Here is a 14,633-nt window from a genome sequence, read left to right as displayed (position 1 = left end):
ACTCTGTCTCAAAACAAAACAAAAACCCCAAAACAGTCACAAGCCTGAAGTGGAGACTCCAATGGGCACAGCTCTGCGTGAGACTCTGTGGGGAAAAGAGAGATCAGCCTGTTACTGTGTCTATATAGAAAGAAGTAGACATAAGAGACTCCATTTGGTTCTGTATTTGAGATGCTGTTAATCTGTGACCCTACCCCCAACCTTGTCCTTGCAAGAGACATGTGCTGTGGTGACTCAAGGTTTAAAGGATTTTGGGCTGTGCAGGGTGTGCTTTGTTAAACAAGTGCCTGAAGGCACCTTGCTGGTTAAAAGTCATCACCATTCTCTTAATCTCAAGTACCCAGGGACACATACACTGCCAAAGGTCGCAGGGACCTCTGCCTAGGAAAGCTAGGGATTGTCCAAGGTTTCTCCCCATTTGATAGTCTGAAATATGGCCTCGTGGGAAGGGAAAGACCTGATCGTCCCCCAGCCTGACACCCGTGAAGGGTCTGTGCTGAGGAGGACTAGTGCAAGAGGAAAGAAGGCCTCTTGGCGGTTGTTGGCAGTTGAGATAGAGAAAAGCATCTGTCTCCTGCCCGTCCCTGGGCAATGGAACATCTCCCTGTAAAACCCGATTGTCTGTTCTGTTTACTGAGAAAGGAGAAAATTGCCTTAGGGCGAAAGGTGGGACTTGCTAGCGCAATGCTGCTCTTAATGCACTAAAAAGGTTTATGGAGATGTTTACCTGTGCATATCAAGGTACAGCACTTTTCCTTAAACTTAAGTCCCAGAGATCTTTATTCATATGTCTTACTGCTGACCTTCTCCCTACGATGATCCTATTATCCTGCCACTTCCCTTTTTTCTAAGATGGCAAAGATAATTCTCAATAAATACTCAGGGAACTCAGAGACCGGTGCTGGCGCGGGTCCTCCGTATGCTGAGCGCCGGTCCCCTGGGGCCACTTTCTGTTTCTCTATTCTTTGTCTCTGTGTCTCATTTGTTTTCTCAAGTCTCTGGTTCCACCTACCTAGAAACGCCCACAGGTGTGGAGGGGCAGTCACCCCTTCAGACCCCACCTGAGAAGAACTGCACCTGTAAACCAATCATCAAAACACTTAAGACAGTTTGGCTCTGTGTTCCCACCCACCTCTCATCTTGAATTGTAAGCCCTACAATCCCCACGTGTCAAGGGAGAGACCAGGTGGAGGTCATTGAATCATCGGGGCAGTTTTCCCCATGCTGTTCTTTTGATAGTGAGTGAGTTTTCATGACAGCTGATGGTTTTATAAGTGTTTGGTAATTCCTCCTGTATTCGTTCTCCTTCCTGCCTGCTTGTGAGGAATCTCCTTCCGCCATGATTGTAAGTTTCCTGAGGCCTCCCCAGCCATGCTGAACTGTGAGTCAATTAAACCTCTTTCCTTTATAAATTACCCAGTCCGGGGAGGTTCTTTGTAGCAGTGTGAAAACAGAGTAATGCAACATTGTACTCCGTACATATATGCCATTATTATCTGTCAGTGAAAAAAAGAATACGAAAAAAATCCCGGAAAAGCAAACCAAACAAATGAAAAATCCTAGAAAAGAAGCCTGCATGCCCACTACAAAGAGAATATTTTTAAAATATTATTTTATATATAGAGAGAGAGAGAAAGATTTTTAAGAATTCAGCAAAAACTCAGCCAGCTCTTTCTATGGGGCAGTTGCTAATTTAGTTGTAGGCAAACATGGATACATTAAATTTTCCTACAAATCCTTCACAGCGCACTCTATTATTTTCCTCAAAAAAAAAAAAAAAAAACTATGGACCGAGACATGCAGTAACCTGTCCAAGGTCGGCCAAGTCTTAGAGGCAGGGGCTTCAGATCCGGGTGAGGCTCCTGATTCCATGATATGAATCCCGGGACGGGCTGCAGCTCAATCTGCTGGGAGGTTTCTGTCCTGGTTCAAAGAGGGTGGGTGCCTGGCTGGCCTACCCGATTTTAATTTGTACTAAGCTTTAATTTTCTATTTGTGCTCAGGTTTAATTTCCTCCTGTGATCTGCTTTCTATTGCTATACTCTATATCTTTGCTTTCTTGCGTGAACATCATGACTGATTTTCCCTGTTCTTCACGTGGGACACATTCTCCCTGCTCTGTCTCTGTCCTTGTCTCTCTCTCCTTCTGTCTTTCTGTCTCACAATGTGTCTCTGTCTCTCTCTCTCTCTGTGTCTCTCTCTTTTTTTTTGAGACAGAGTTTCGCTCTTGTTGCCCAGGCTGGAGTGTAATGGGGCGATCTCGGCTCACTACAACTTCTGCCTCCCAGGTTCAAGCAATTCTCCTGCCTCAGCCTCCCGAGTAGCTGGGATTACAGGCATGCACCACCACACCCAGCTAATTTTTTGTATTTTTGTTAGAGACGGGATTTCTGCATGTTGGTCAGGCTGGTCTCAAACTCCCAACCTCAGGTGATCCACCCACCTCGTCCTCCCAAAGTCCTGGGATTACAGGCATGAGCCACTGTGCCCAGCCATCTCTGTCTCTTTTTCTGTATCTCTGTCTTTCTTTTCTGGTTGTTTTTCAACCATCAGCCAGGTGTTTTCTCCCATAACGTCTTGTTTGTTTGACTCTGAGGTTGACAGGTGGGTAAATGAACTCTTAGCAGAAGGTGGACAGTCTGGACATAGGAGAGGATGTGTGAATTTTTCTACCCCTCACAGAGTACAGGAGAGCTGAGCTGAGCAGATGCCACTGTCTGCTCCAGTGTAAGGAAGTCCGGGAAGTTCAGGCGGTGAGGTCACAGTGGAAAGCAGGACAGATATAGTTTAGGGGAAATTAAGCAAAAATATCACACTGTTATTTCTTGAAGTATTAGTGGGAGGAGGATGGGCCCAGAGAGAAGACAGAAAACCAGATGCAGGGGACTGTCTTTTCTTCTTCGCCCTCCAACCTGCCCAATGCAGGGGCCAGAACTCAGGGTGATGAGGTCTGGGGACATTGCTGTGTGGAGATGTCCCTCCTGCTGCACGGCCCTCAAGCACCACCTGGGCAGTGCAGTATTTAACTCACCTGGCAGTGCAGTGTGGCCAGGCAGAGAGGGAGGGCCTACCCTGTGCTTGTGACCCCACCCCAATTCTCCTGGGGTGTGAGCACTAGGAGGCTGCAGTGGGGCCCAACGTGGAAGGGAGGAGAGGCCTCACCTGGGCCAGATGGGGCAGCAGCATATACTCCCAGACGTCCCTGTGAGTATCCAGGGCACAGGCCAGGGGTCTGACCTTCCCTTTCTTGGAGCCGTGGGCCAGCTGGGCAAGGTGTTGAGAGAAAGATTACCCAGTGACCTTTATTAAAGCAAAGTAGGGAGGGCTTTATTCAGAACCATCACTGTAGGTACAAGGACCACAGCAGTGGGATTTTGTAGTAGGGGAAATAAAATGGGCTTGACATTGAATACAGCTTGAACAAGTGAGAATGTTTGTCATACAAACTATAGGGTGGAGATATATATATATTTTTTTTACCTTTTAGTGTCAAAACTGAACATAGAAAATAAATCCATGAAGCGGGGATATTTTCTGAGGGTGTCCAGGGCTGCCTGACACCTCTTGTCTACCTTCTCTGTCATAGCCCCATTTAAAACACTCTCTCTGGATGAATACACCAAATCTCACAGCCTTTGCTCTCTTGCTCGGAAGAGCATATTTCACTCTTGGCTCCTGCTTACACACCTGCCGTCCAGTGGAAACTACTACTGAGGACATTTGAAAATAGTTGTGGTGGTAGCATGTTGTATTTTGGTTGGTGATGCCAGTTAGTCTCTGAAAACTTTCTGTGATGAGTATAAAATTATACACCTTCATCTCTTTTGTTATTGGATCTGGGAAGCAGTATGCACTTGATTGCACCAACAATTCTATGTTCATAGAAAATTTCTGGCGTCTGTGTGAAGAAAGTAAACTATATCTTCCACTTAAACAAATAAAATGTCTTTTTGATAAAGGTGACTATATGTTTAAGGCTTAGGGAGGAGGAATCATCAAGGAATGTAAATGTGTTGATGTCTAAATGCAATTCTGACACTTAACTAGATTTAAAAGTGCTTTGAGAGTCCCCAAAGCTCTGCACCTGCTCCAGATCCACTGGGATTTAGAGCTAAAGCTTCCTAAAACTGTTGTTCTGCTCAGTCCTTCAGCCGTGAAAACCTGTTCTGTTCCGATTGCTAAGATCTAACTTGTAAGAGCTGCGGGATGGGAATTTTCCTGTTGCTGTTCCAAGAAGTAAAATGTGCCTCATTTTGTCCTACATTCTACCTCCATAAAAATCACTTTGATAAAGAAAGGAGAAGGTCTTTACTTTTTCACGAATTATTGCAGTTCTGTAAGGGCATATGAAGCCATCATCACAGCTGGTCTAGGATTCATAGATATTTTCTTGTTGCCTTTATTTACCATCCAGCTCCATTTATTTAGTACACTATATATATTCATTTGTGAGATTGCTTTCTGCTTTTATAGACCACTCCTCTTTCTCCTATTTGGATTTATTGATTGATCTCTAGAACAAAGTTGCTAAATTTATTATCTTTGTTGTGATAAAACATTTTCTTCCCAACAAAAGAAAAAGATTTGTGCACATAGACTACATGAAATGTGTATTATTTTCTCATTCTTCCACCTTCTCCCCATCCTCTGTAACACTGGGGTCAAACTGTTATTGGTTATTATACATTCTTTCAGAAATGTCTTTGATTTTCTAAAGCATCTTTTTCTTTTAACTAATCTGTACTTTACCAAGATTCTAATTTCCCAATTCTCAGTTAAATCACATCATAACTGAATAATTTGTTCATTATTAGAGTAAACAAATACAATGTTTTTCAAGAATAAAGATGGTCCTATTTTTGATGAATCCTAATTTGAATTCTTTAAAAACCATTTATATTTTGAATACTTATAAAATTTTCTGTTCAATTAAACATGACTAAGAAAGCCATATATTTTACTTTGCATGATATAAATATAGAAGGATTCTCTTTTCATTCTACTTTAATTATTGGCAAATTGAGAAACCATAATTCATTTATTTCTGTGTAGAATTAAAAAAGCAAGGCTGGAATCAGAACAATTATTATACAAATTGAAGGTGTGACCCTGAATTAAACATTTGGCTAATGAATGTATTTTACCTAAAAATCACCTGCACTTTCAAATTTATTTTTGAAATATTTTGACCATATTGGCCAGGCTGGTCTTGAACTCCTGACCTCAGGTGATCTGCCTGCCTCGGCCTCCCAAAGTGCTGGGATTACAGGCGTGAGCCACTGCACCTGGCTTACGACTCGTTTTTGAACTAACTTCTACTCATACACTAAGTTCCTAGTGTATTTTATACCTATATGTCTCAAGCTCTTTAGTTTTTAAAGTCATAGATAAAATCAATTTTTATCTGTACAACTGTTTATTTATCTATGTACCAAATACTTCACATTATTTGGTAGACTGTGCTATATTCTTGGCTCAGTATAACCCAATTGTATCTATAATTTTAAAAATACTTGGTAAAGCTATTTACCCTATTATGAACAATATTATTTTGCTGTCTTCTTTGTTACCAGCACAGAGCATTTGGGAATGTTGGCGTTTGGTTATAAAATACCTCGTTTATGCACACATATTTTGTTGGTTAAACTCTTTAAAATATTAAGCTTCCCCATGCAGGATAATGGTTTCTGTGCATTTCTTCAGTCTAATTTTAGGACCCCTATTTTCTTGTGAAATGTCTTCCATGTTTGTTTGAATGCTTGATTAGTACAATAACACACATTTTCTTAAGCTATTTTTTCTCCAAAATTTTAAATACAACACTGTGTCTACAAAGATCTGTAAATTATTGCTTACCTAGTGTTTGTGTATTTTCTTTTTTTTTTTTTTTTTTTTTTTTTTTTTTTTTTTGAGACGGAGTCTCGCTCTGCCGCCCAGGCTGGAGTGCAGTGGCTGGATCTCAGCTCACTGCAAGCTCCGCCTCCCGGGTTCACGCCATTCTCCTGCCTCAGCCTCCCGAGTAGCTGGGACTACAGGCGCCCAAAATCACAAATAATTAGTAAGTATTCATTTCATTCAGTTTACCAATTTATGTAGCAATTATGCAACCAGTTCATACCAAAATGTTAAGGAGGTGATTGCTTTCATTGCCTAGTCCGTATTCCACTTTCTGCTTTTTCTTTCCTCTTTAATCATATTTACTAGCTATATACTGAATTTTAAACGTGTGGATTTTAGCATGTGGTTTTACTTCTTAATAATTTCCATGTTCTGCTAATTATGTCGAGTGTAATAATAAACAAGGTGCTCTTTAACACTGGAAAATAATAAAACGTAATACAAGAAGTAGTATCCCCTTAAGCCGGGTGCGGTGGCTCACGCCTGTAATCGCAGCACTTTAGGAGGCTGAAGGCGGGAGTTCGACACCAGCCTGGTCAACATGGTGAAACCTCATCTCTACTAAAAATACAAAAATTAGCCGGGCGTGGTGGCGCATACCTGTAGTCCCAGCTACTCGGGAGGCTGAGGCAGGAGAATCGTTTGAATTCGGGAGGCGGAGGTTGCAGTGAGCCGAAATTGCACCACTGCACTCCAGCCTGGGCGACAGTGCAAGACTCCTTCAAAACCCACGCCCCCCAAAAAAGAGGTAGTATCCCTTGATATACAGCAGGCTTGCCCATTACTGAGTTCAGGAGTGGGTGTCCGCATGTCTTACCTGAGTAACAGACATAATTTGCTAACCTGTTTTGAGATGGGATGTCACTCTGTCACCCAGGTTGAAGTGCAGTGTATTTAAATATGTATATATTTAAAATACCTATTTTAAAATATGTTTATTTAAGGTGTACAGCTTGATGGTTTTCTATAGATAAATGTATAGATAGTGAAACAATCACCACAATTAAAATAATTAACACACCCGTCATCTCACATAATTGTGTGTGGGGGGATTGGAATACTTAGAATCTGCTCTCAGCAAATTTCGTGTTGTTACCTCTAGTCGCCATGCTATCCGTTAGCTCTCCAGAATTTATTCATCTTGGAGAATTGAAGCTTTCTACTCTTTGACCTACATTTTCTCCTTTCCCCATTGCCAGCCCCTGGTGGCCATCATGCTACACTTGGCTTTTAGAGTTTGACTGTTTTAGATTCACACTTACATGACATCATAAGGCATTTGTCTGTCTGTGTCTGGCTCATTTTACTTAGTGTAATGTCACCTGGATCCAACTATCTTCTTTCAAACTATAGGATTTCTTTCCTTTAAAAGGCTGGACAGTATTCCATGATATGTATATGCCACATTCCCTTTATCTTTTTATCCATCAATGAACATTTATGTTGTTTCTGCATGTTGGCTATTGTGAATAACGGTGCAATACATATAGGAATGCAGATATCACTTTAAGATGTTGATTTCGGTTCTTTTGGATGAGTATCCAGAGTTGAAAATGCTGTGTCATACAGTTTGATTTTTAAGTTTTTAAGAAACTTCCATTCTGTTATGTTGTTATCTATCATAACTGCACCAACCTGCATTTTCACTAACAATGGCCAAGGGTTGTTGGATAACGTCCTTCCCAGCACTTGCCATATTTGGCTGTTTTTATAATAGCCATCCTAACCGGAGTGAGGTGGCATCTCCCTGTGATTTCAACGTGCATTTTTCTTTATTGTTGTGAGATGGAGTCTCACTCGGCCGCCCAGGCTGGAGTGCAGCGGCCCAATCTCAGCTCACTGCAACCTCCGCCTCCCGAATTCAAACGATTCTCCTGCCTCAGCCTCCCGAGTAGCTGGGATTACAGGGGCCCGCCACCACGCCCGGCTAATTTTTGTATTTTTAGTAGAGCTGGGGTTTCACCACGTGGGCCAGGCTGGTCTCGAACTCCTGAGCTCACATGTTCCACCTGCCTCAGCCTCCCAAAGTGCTGGGATGACAGACTTGAGCCACTGTGCCTGACCTCAATATGCGTTTTTCTAATGATTAGTGATGCTGAATACCTTTTCATATACTTGTTAGCCATTTATATGTCTTCTTTGGGAAAATGTCTATTCACGTTCTTTCCCCGTTTAAAATTGGTAATTTGTCATTTTGCTATTGAGTTGTATCAGTCCTTTACATATGGATATTTAATCAGATATATGGTTGGCAAATATTTTCCCCCATTTTATACTTTCCCTTTTCGTTATCTTGATTATTTGCTTTGAAGAAGCCTTTCGGGTTGATGTAGTCACACATATTTATTTTTACTTCATTTTTTTTTGCCTGGGATTTTGGTGTCATATCAAAAATATTGTCACTGAGACCTATGTCAAGGAAGTTTTCCCTGTATTTTCCTCTAGGATTTTTCTGGTTTCAGGTCTTTTGTTTAAATTCTTAATCCATTTTGATTTAATTTTTTTGAACAGTGTTAGATAATGGTCCAACTTCATTCTTTTGATGAGAATATCCAGTTTGTGCAATATAATTTATTGAAGAGGCTCCTTCATTGGGTTTTTTTTTTTTTTTTTTTTTGAGATGGGAATTTCAATCTTGTTGCCCAGCCTGGAGGGCAATGGTGCAATCTCGGCTCACAGCAACCTCTGCCTCCCAGGTTCAAGCGATTCTCCTGTCTTGGTCTCCTGAATAGCTGGGATGACAGGTGATCACTGCCACCCCCAGCTAATTTTTGTATTTTTAGTAGAGAAGGTGTTTCACCATGTTGGCCAGGCTGGTCTTGAACTCCTGACCTCAGGTGATCCATCTGCCTTGGCCTCCCAAAGTGCTGGGGTTACAGGCGTGAGCCACCATGCCCGGCCATGAAATCTTTACAGAAGAGGTTGCTTCCTGAAGGGGTAGAGAGGAAGCAGTTTTATTTTTCAAGCAGTATTGGGGTCATTGGTGCCTCTTGAGCGGTCATTGTGGAAGGAAAGACGTGAAGGTTAAGAGGCCCACCTGAAGTGGGGAGAGAGAACAGACCGTATTCCTTGCTCTTCCCCGTGGTGCCGATTTTTTTTTTTTTTTTTGGAATTGCAAAGAGACATCCCCAAAACCGATGGAATCAGACCCCAGTTTGAAGACTAGAATAAGAGGAATCTTTTATTCTAAGGGACAGGGAGGTTGGGGAACTCATGGAGAGTGGTAGTTCAAAGTTGAGTTTGCTCAGCTGCTCTTGAGATGAATACCTTTAGCAAACTCTAAATAAATCTGGGATGTGATTCTCCTATTTATCAAAGGCAGAATGTCATTGTGTGTGTGTGTGTGTGTGTGTGTGTGTGTGTGTGTATGTGTGTGTGTGTGTGTGTTGAGACAGAGTCGTGCTCTGTCATCCAGGCTGGAGTGCAGAGGCACAGTCTCGGCTCACTGCAGCCTCCACCTCTGTCTCAGCCTCCAGAGTAGCTGGGATTACAGCCCTGTACCATAAGCCCGGCTAATTTTTATTTTTTATTTTTAGTAGAGATGGGGGTTTCCTATGTTGGCCAGGCTGGTCTCAAACTCCTGACCTCAGATGATGGGCCTGCCTAGGCCTCGCAAAGTGCTGGGATTCCAGGCGTGAGCCATTGCGCCGGGCCCGTTCTTGTTTTCAAAAGCTCACTCATTTCTGAACTTCTGTGCCAGCGACTTCCTAGGCAAGGAAATGCCAGATGTACCTTTTCTTGCACTCCAGTCCACTCCGGATGTATTTTGTCTCCACTGGTAACTGTGGCCGTTGTGTTGAGGAAGGAACAAAAGCAAGAAAGAGATTCTCTGAGCAGGTTTCTATGAGCACCAGATTGTTGCCCTGGTAGGGGCAACTGCAGGAACTGAAAGTTAATCTCCCCTGGGTATGACACCCACCGTTACTTTCCTCAAAATCTCACTTTCCTCCCCAAGGAAATACGGCTCCCCAGATGAACCACCATGTGGGTTTGGGGATGTGAAAAAGGGAAATGAAAGAAAAGGAATATTTATGATTTCAACCACACCGGGAACTCAAGGAACTTGCTGTAGCCGACTCGAGAAAGAGAGGCCAGGCTAAATTTGGAGAAAAAAGAGATACACAAGTCCCATTTTTAGAATCCAAGAGGCCTGGAGTTTGTATTATGATGATGATTGTTGTGTTGTATTTTTTTTAGCAGCAACACTCATAGAAAGTACTTGGACACCTTGGGGTCTGTGTGTAACGTTGACTCCAGTTGTGGTGAGTGTGGAAGCTCCTATGTCAGGATTCTCGTTTTAGGGAAAATCACTACTGGTCTGGATTTTTTTTTTTTTTTTTTTTTGAGACGGAGTCTCGCTGGTCACCCAGGCTAGACAGTGCAGTGGTGCGATCCCGGCTCACTGCAAGCTCCACCTCCCGAGTTCACCCATTCTCCTGCCTCAGCCTCCCGAGTTCTGAGTAGCTGGGACTACAGGCGCCCGCCACCATGCCTGGCTAATTTTTTGTATTTTTAGTAAAGATGGGGCTTCACCGTGTTAGCCAGGATGGTCTCGATCTCCTGACCTCGTGATCCGCCGCCTCGGCCTCCCAAAGTGCTGGGATTACAGGCCTGAGCCACCGGGCCCAGCCTGCTGGTCTGAATTTAACTCCAGACAGCTCTTTTTTTTTTTCTTTTTTTTTTTTTTGAGACGGGAGTCTCATTCTGTCACCCAGGCTGGAGTGCATGGCACGATCTCGGCTCACCGCAAGCTCTGCCTCCCGAGTTCAAGCAATTCTCCTGCCTCAGCCTCCCGAGTAGCTGGGACGACAGGCACCCACCACCATGTCCAACTACTTTTCATATTTTTAGTAGAGACAGGGTTTCACCATCTTGGCCAAGCTGGTCTTGAACTTCTGATCTCGTGATCCACCTGCCTCGGCCTCCCGAAGTGCTGGGATTACAGGTGTGAGGCACCGCGCCCGACCACGGACAGGTCTTTCTAACCAGAATCATCACCTGGACTTCTGAGGCTTGCCGAAAAGATGAATCCTCTTCTCACTCACTTGATTTAAAAAAAAAGTTGGGTCCGGGCGCGGTGCTCATGCCTGTAATCCCAGCACTTTGGGAGGCTGAGGTGGGCGGATCACCTGAGGTCACGAGTTCAAGACCAGCCTGGCCAACATGGTGAAACCCCATCTCTCCTAAAAAAAAAAAAAAAAAAAAAAAAACAGGCCAGGCGTGGGCTCACTCACACCTGTAATCCCAGCACTTTGGAAGGCCGAGGCAGGCAGATCATGAGGTCAGGAGATTGAGACCATCCTGGCTAACACGGTGAAACCCTGTCTCTACTAAAAATGCAAAGAAATTAGCCGGGCGTGGTGGCAGGTGCCTGTAGTCCCAGCTGCTCGGGAGGCTGAGGCAGGAGAATGGCGGGAACCCGAGAGGTGAAGGTTGCGGTGAGCCGAGATCACGCCACTGTACTCCAGCCTGGGTGACAGAGCGAGACTCCATCTCAAAAAGAAAAAAATTAGCCAGACATGGTGGCATGCGCCTGTAATCCCACCTACCCAGGAGGCTGAGGCAGGAGAAGTACTTGAACCTGGGAGGCGGAGGTGGAGTTTGCAGTGAGCTGAGATCGTGCCACTGCATGCCAGCCTGGGAAACAAGAGTCAGACTTCATCTAGAACACACACACACACAAATATATTTACCAACGTGCATAGAGGTGATCCTTGTTCCCATCTTCTTCCATCTCCAGAGGCAGTCAAGTATCTCTTCATTCTGTTTCCTCTCAGAGATACCCCATGTATGTACATTTCTCCACATGCTGTCCTCTGAGACTCATGGCTGTATTGCAGATAAGTGTTTTTATTTCTCACTTTATTTATGTATTGATTTTCAGTGAACAATGTATTGCACACGTCGATGTCCATACGTCTGTTTGCACACCTGGAAATACAGCTCTATACCACTTTTTCATTTCCTCATTCTCAAATACATTTTAGACATACTAGGAACATTTCCGCATTTTTTGGTATCAAAATACCCCAATCATCTGCTCCTATATTGGGTAATGTTACCTTTCTGGATCCTCCTCTTGCTCTTTGTTCAGTTTTTACCTAATCTGTCACATCCTCACAAACATTTTTCTTTTTATGACAAACTGGGTTAAGTGATCTTTGCCCCTAATACTCACTGCTTTTTTTTTTTTTTTTTTTTTAACACAGTCTCCCTCTGTCACCCAGAATGGAGTGCAGTGGCAAGATCTTGGCTCACTGCAATCTCTCCCTCCTTGATTCAAGTGATTCTCCTGCCTCAGCCTCCTGAGTAGCTGGGATTATAGGTGCAGGCCACCATGCCCAGCTAATTTTTGTATTTTTAGTAGAGACGGGGTTTCACCATGTTGGCCAGGCTGGCACTGGTATTTTTTTTTAATAAGGACAACACACATTCCAAGACCTCTAGGTAGCTTAAATTTTGTCCATTTATCCCTCTGTGTGTTGTTTTTAAATAATAGTTAACCTCTTTTGTATTTTTGCTTAATTCATCTGACTTTCTCCATTTCTACCATAAACTGAATGAACATTGCAAGGTTTTGTTCACTATACTGTTTCTTATTCCTGAGAAAGTTACTTGGAATCTATGACTAGTCTCTCATTAATTGTAAAACAAAACAGATAAATGGACAGAAGAATAGATAGTGAGATTATTACTTGGATTATTAGTAGTACTATTAAGTTGAACCAGAGAATGCGGAGAGCTGAGTGAGCTACAAAAAAAGAAAAGGAAGCTGGGCGCAGTGGCTCATGCCTGTAATCCTAGCAGTTTGGGAGGCTGCGATGGGCAGATCACCAGGTCAGGAGATCGAGACCATCCTGGCTAACACAGTGAAGCCCTGTCTCTACTAAAAATACAAAAAATTAGCTGGACGTGGTGGCACGTGCCTGTAATCCCAGCTACTCAGCAGGCTGAGGCAGGAGAATTGCTTGAACTTGGGAGGCAGAGGTTGCAGTGAGCCAAGAGCACGCCACTGCACTCCAGCCTGGGCGATAGAGCGAGACTTTGTGTCAACAAAAAAAAAAAAAGAAAGAAAAGGAAAGGCAGTCACAGCCTTTGGCTGATTCACATTCCTGGCCCTGGGACACCAGGAGTCCTACGTGCAGATCTATGGATTCCGTATTGACAGCCGATGCATTACTAGAGGTCAAAGGGTGAGGCTTGGGTTTAGCTAATTTTGAGACTAATCTGAGACCAGCGAAGAGCAGAGTTAAGCATCCCAGAGGCTGGAGATTGTTGTCCTCTGTCCCTGAGTTGTTGTAAAAACCAAACCCGCAATATCTCTGCAGCTGAGAAGTGGTCTGTGACTTCAACAAGGCCCAGGAACCTGAACACATTTGAGGAGGGGACCATAGGGTTCTAAGCCTGAGCTGGGAGTTGAGGTCAGCAAGGATCTCATACAATTCCCCATGAGAAGGGAGGAGAGTGTGAAGGAGCCAGGAAATGGTGGGTTACACACGCTGGTGGGGGACTGATGGTGAGTTACACACCCTGGGCGGGGACAGGGACACAATGGTGGGTTACACGCCCTGGTGGGGGGAACAACGGCAGGTTACACGCCCTGGGGGGGGGACACAACGGCGGGTTACACGCCCGGTGGGGGGGACACAACGGCGGGTTACACGCCTGGGGGGGGGATACAGTGGCGGGTTAGGGGGATACAACGGTGGGTTACACGCCCTGGTGGGGGGGATACAACGGGGGTTACACGCCCTGGTGGGGGGATACAACGGCGGGTTACACGCCCTGGTGGGGGGGATACAACGGCGGGTTACACGCCCTGGTGGGGGGATACACGGCGGGTTACACGCCTGGGGGGGGATACAACGGCGGGTTACACGCCCTGGTGGGGGGATACAACGGCGGGTTACACCCCTGGTGGGGGGGACACAACGGGGGTTACACGCCCTGGTGGGGGGGACACAACGGCGGGTTACACGCCCTGGTGGGGGGGATACAGTGGCGGGTTAGGGGGATACAACGGTGGGTTACACGCCCTGGGGGGGGGATACAACGGGGGTTACACGCCCTGGGGGGGGGATACAACGGTGGGTTACACGCCCTGGTGGGGGGGATACAACGGTGGGTTACACGCCCTGGGGGGGGGATACAACGGTGGGTTACACGCCTGGTGGGGGGGATACAACGGTGGGTTACACGCCCTGGTGGGGGGGATACAACGGTGGGTTACACGCCTGGTGCGGGGGATACAGTGGCGGGTTAGGGGGATACAACGGTGGGTTACACGCCCTGGTGGGGGGGATACAACGGTGGGTTACACGCCCTGGTGGGGGGGATACAACGGTGGGTTACACCCCTGGTGGGGGGGATACAACGGTGGGTTACACGCCCTGGTGGGGGGATACAACGGTGGGTTACACGCCCTGGTGGGGGGATACAATGGTGGTTACACGCCCTGGTGGGGGGCATACAGCGGTGGGTTACACCCCTGGTGGGGGGCATACAGCGGTGGGTTACACGCCCTGGTGCGGGGGATACAACGGTGGGTTACACGCCCTGGTGGGGGGCATACAACGGTGGGTACACGCCCTGGTGGGGGGATACAACGGTGGGTTACAGCCTGGTGGGGGGCATACAGCGGCGGGTTACACGCCTGGTGGGGGGGACACAACGGCGGGTTACACGCCCTGGTGGGGGGATACAATGGTGGGTTACACGCCCTGGTGGGGGGATAC

At 45.4% G+C, this 14,633-nt stretch overlaps 1 protein-coding gene across 1 annotated transcript in view; it reads right to left on the bottom strand.

The window, feature by feature from the left end:
• Positions 1–14,633, bottom strand: part of LILRB3 (leukocyte immunoglobulin like receptor B3) — a 250,857-nt gene that overhangs the window by 178,710 nt on the left and 57,514 nt on the right. The window lies entirely within an intron of this gene.

This window comes from Trachypithecus francoisi, unplaced genomic scaffold (assembly GCF_009764315.1).
Source record: "Trachypithecus francoisi isolate TF-2019V2 unplaced genomic scaffold, Tfra_2.0 Lachesis_group12, whole genome shotgun sequence".
Classification (NCBI taxonomy): domain Eukaryota; kingdom Metazoa; phylum Chordata; class Mammalia; order Primates; family Cercopithecidae; genus Trachypithecus; species Trachypithecus francoisi.
The sequence above is the reverse complement of the archived record's forward strand: the minus strand, read 5'-3'. Positions and strand labels throughout refer to the sequence as shown.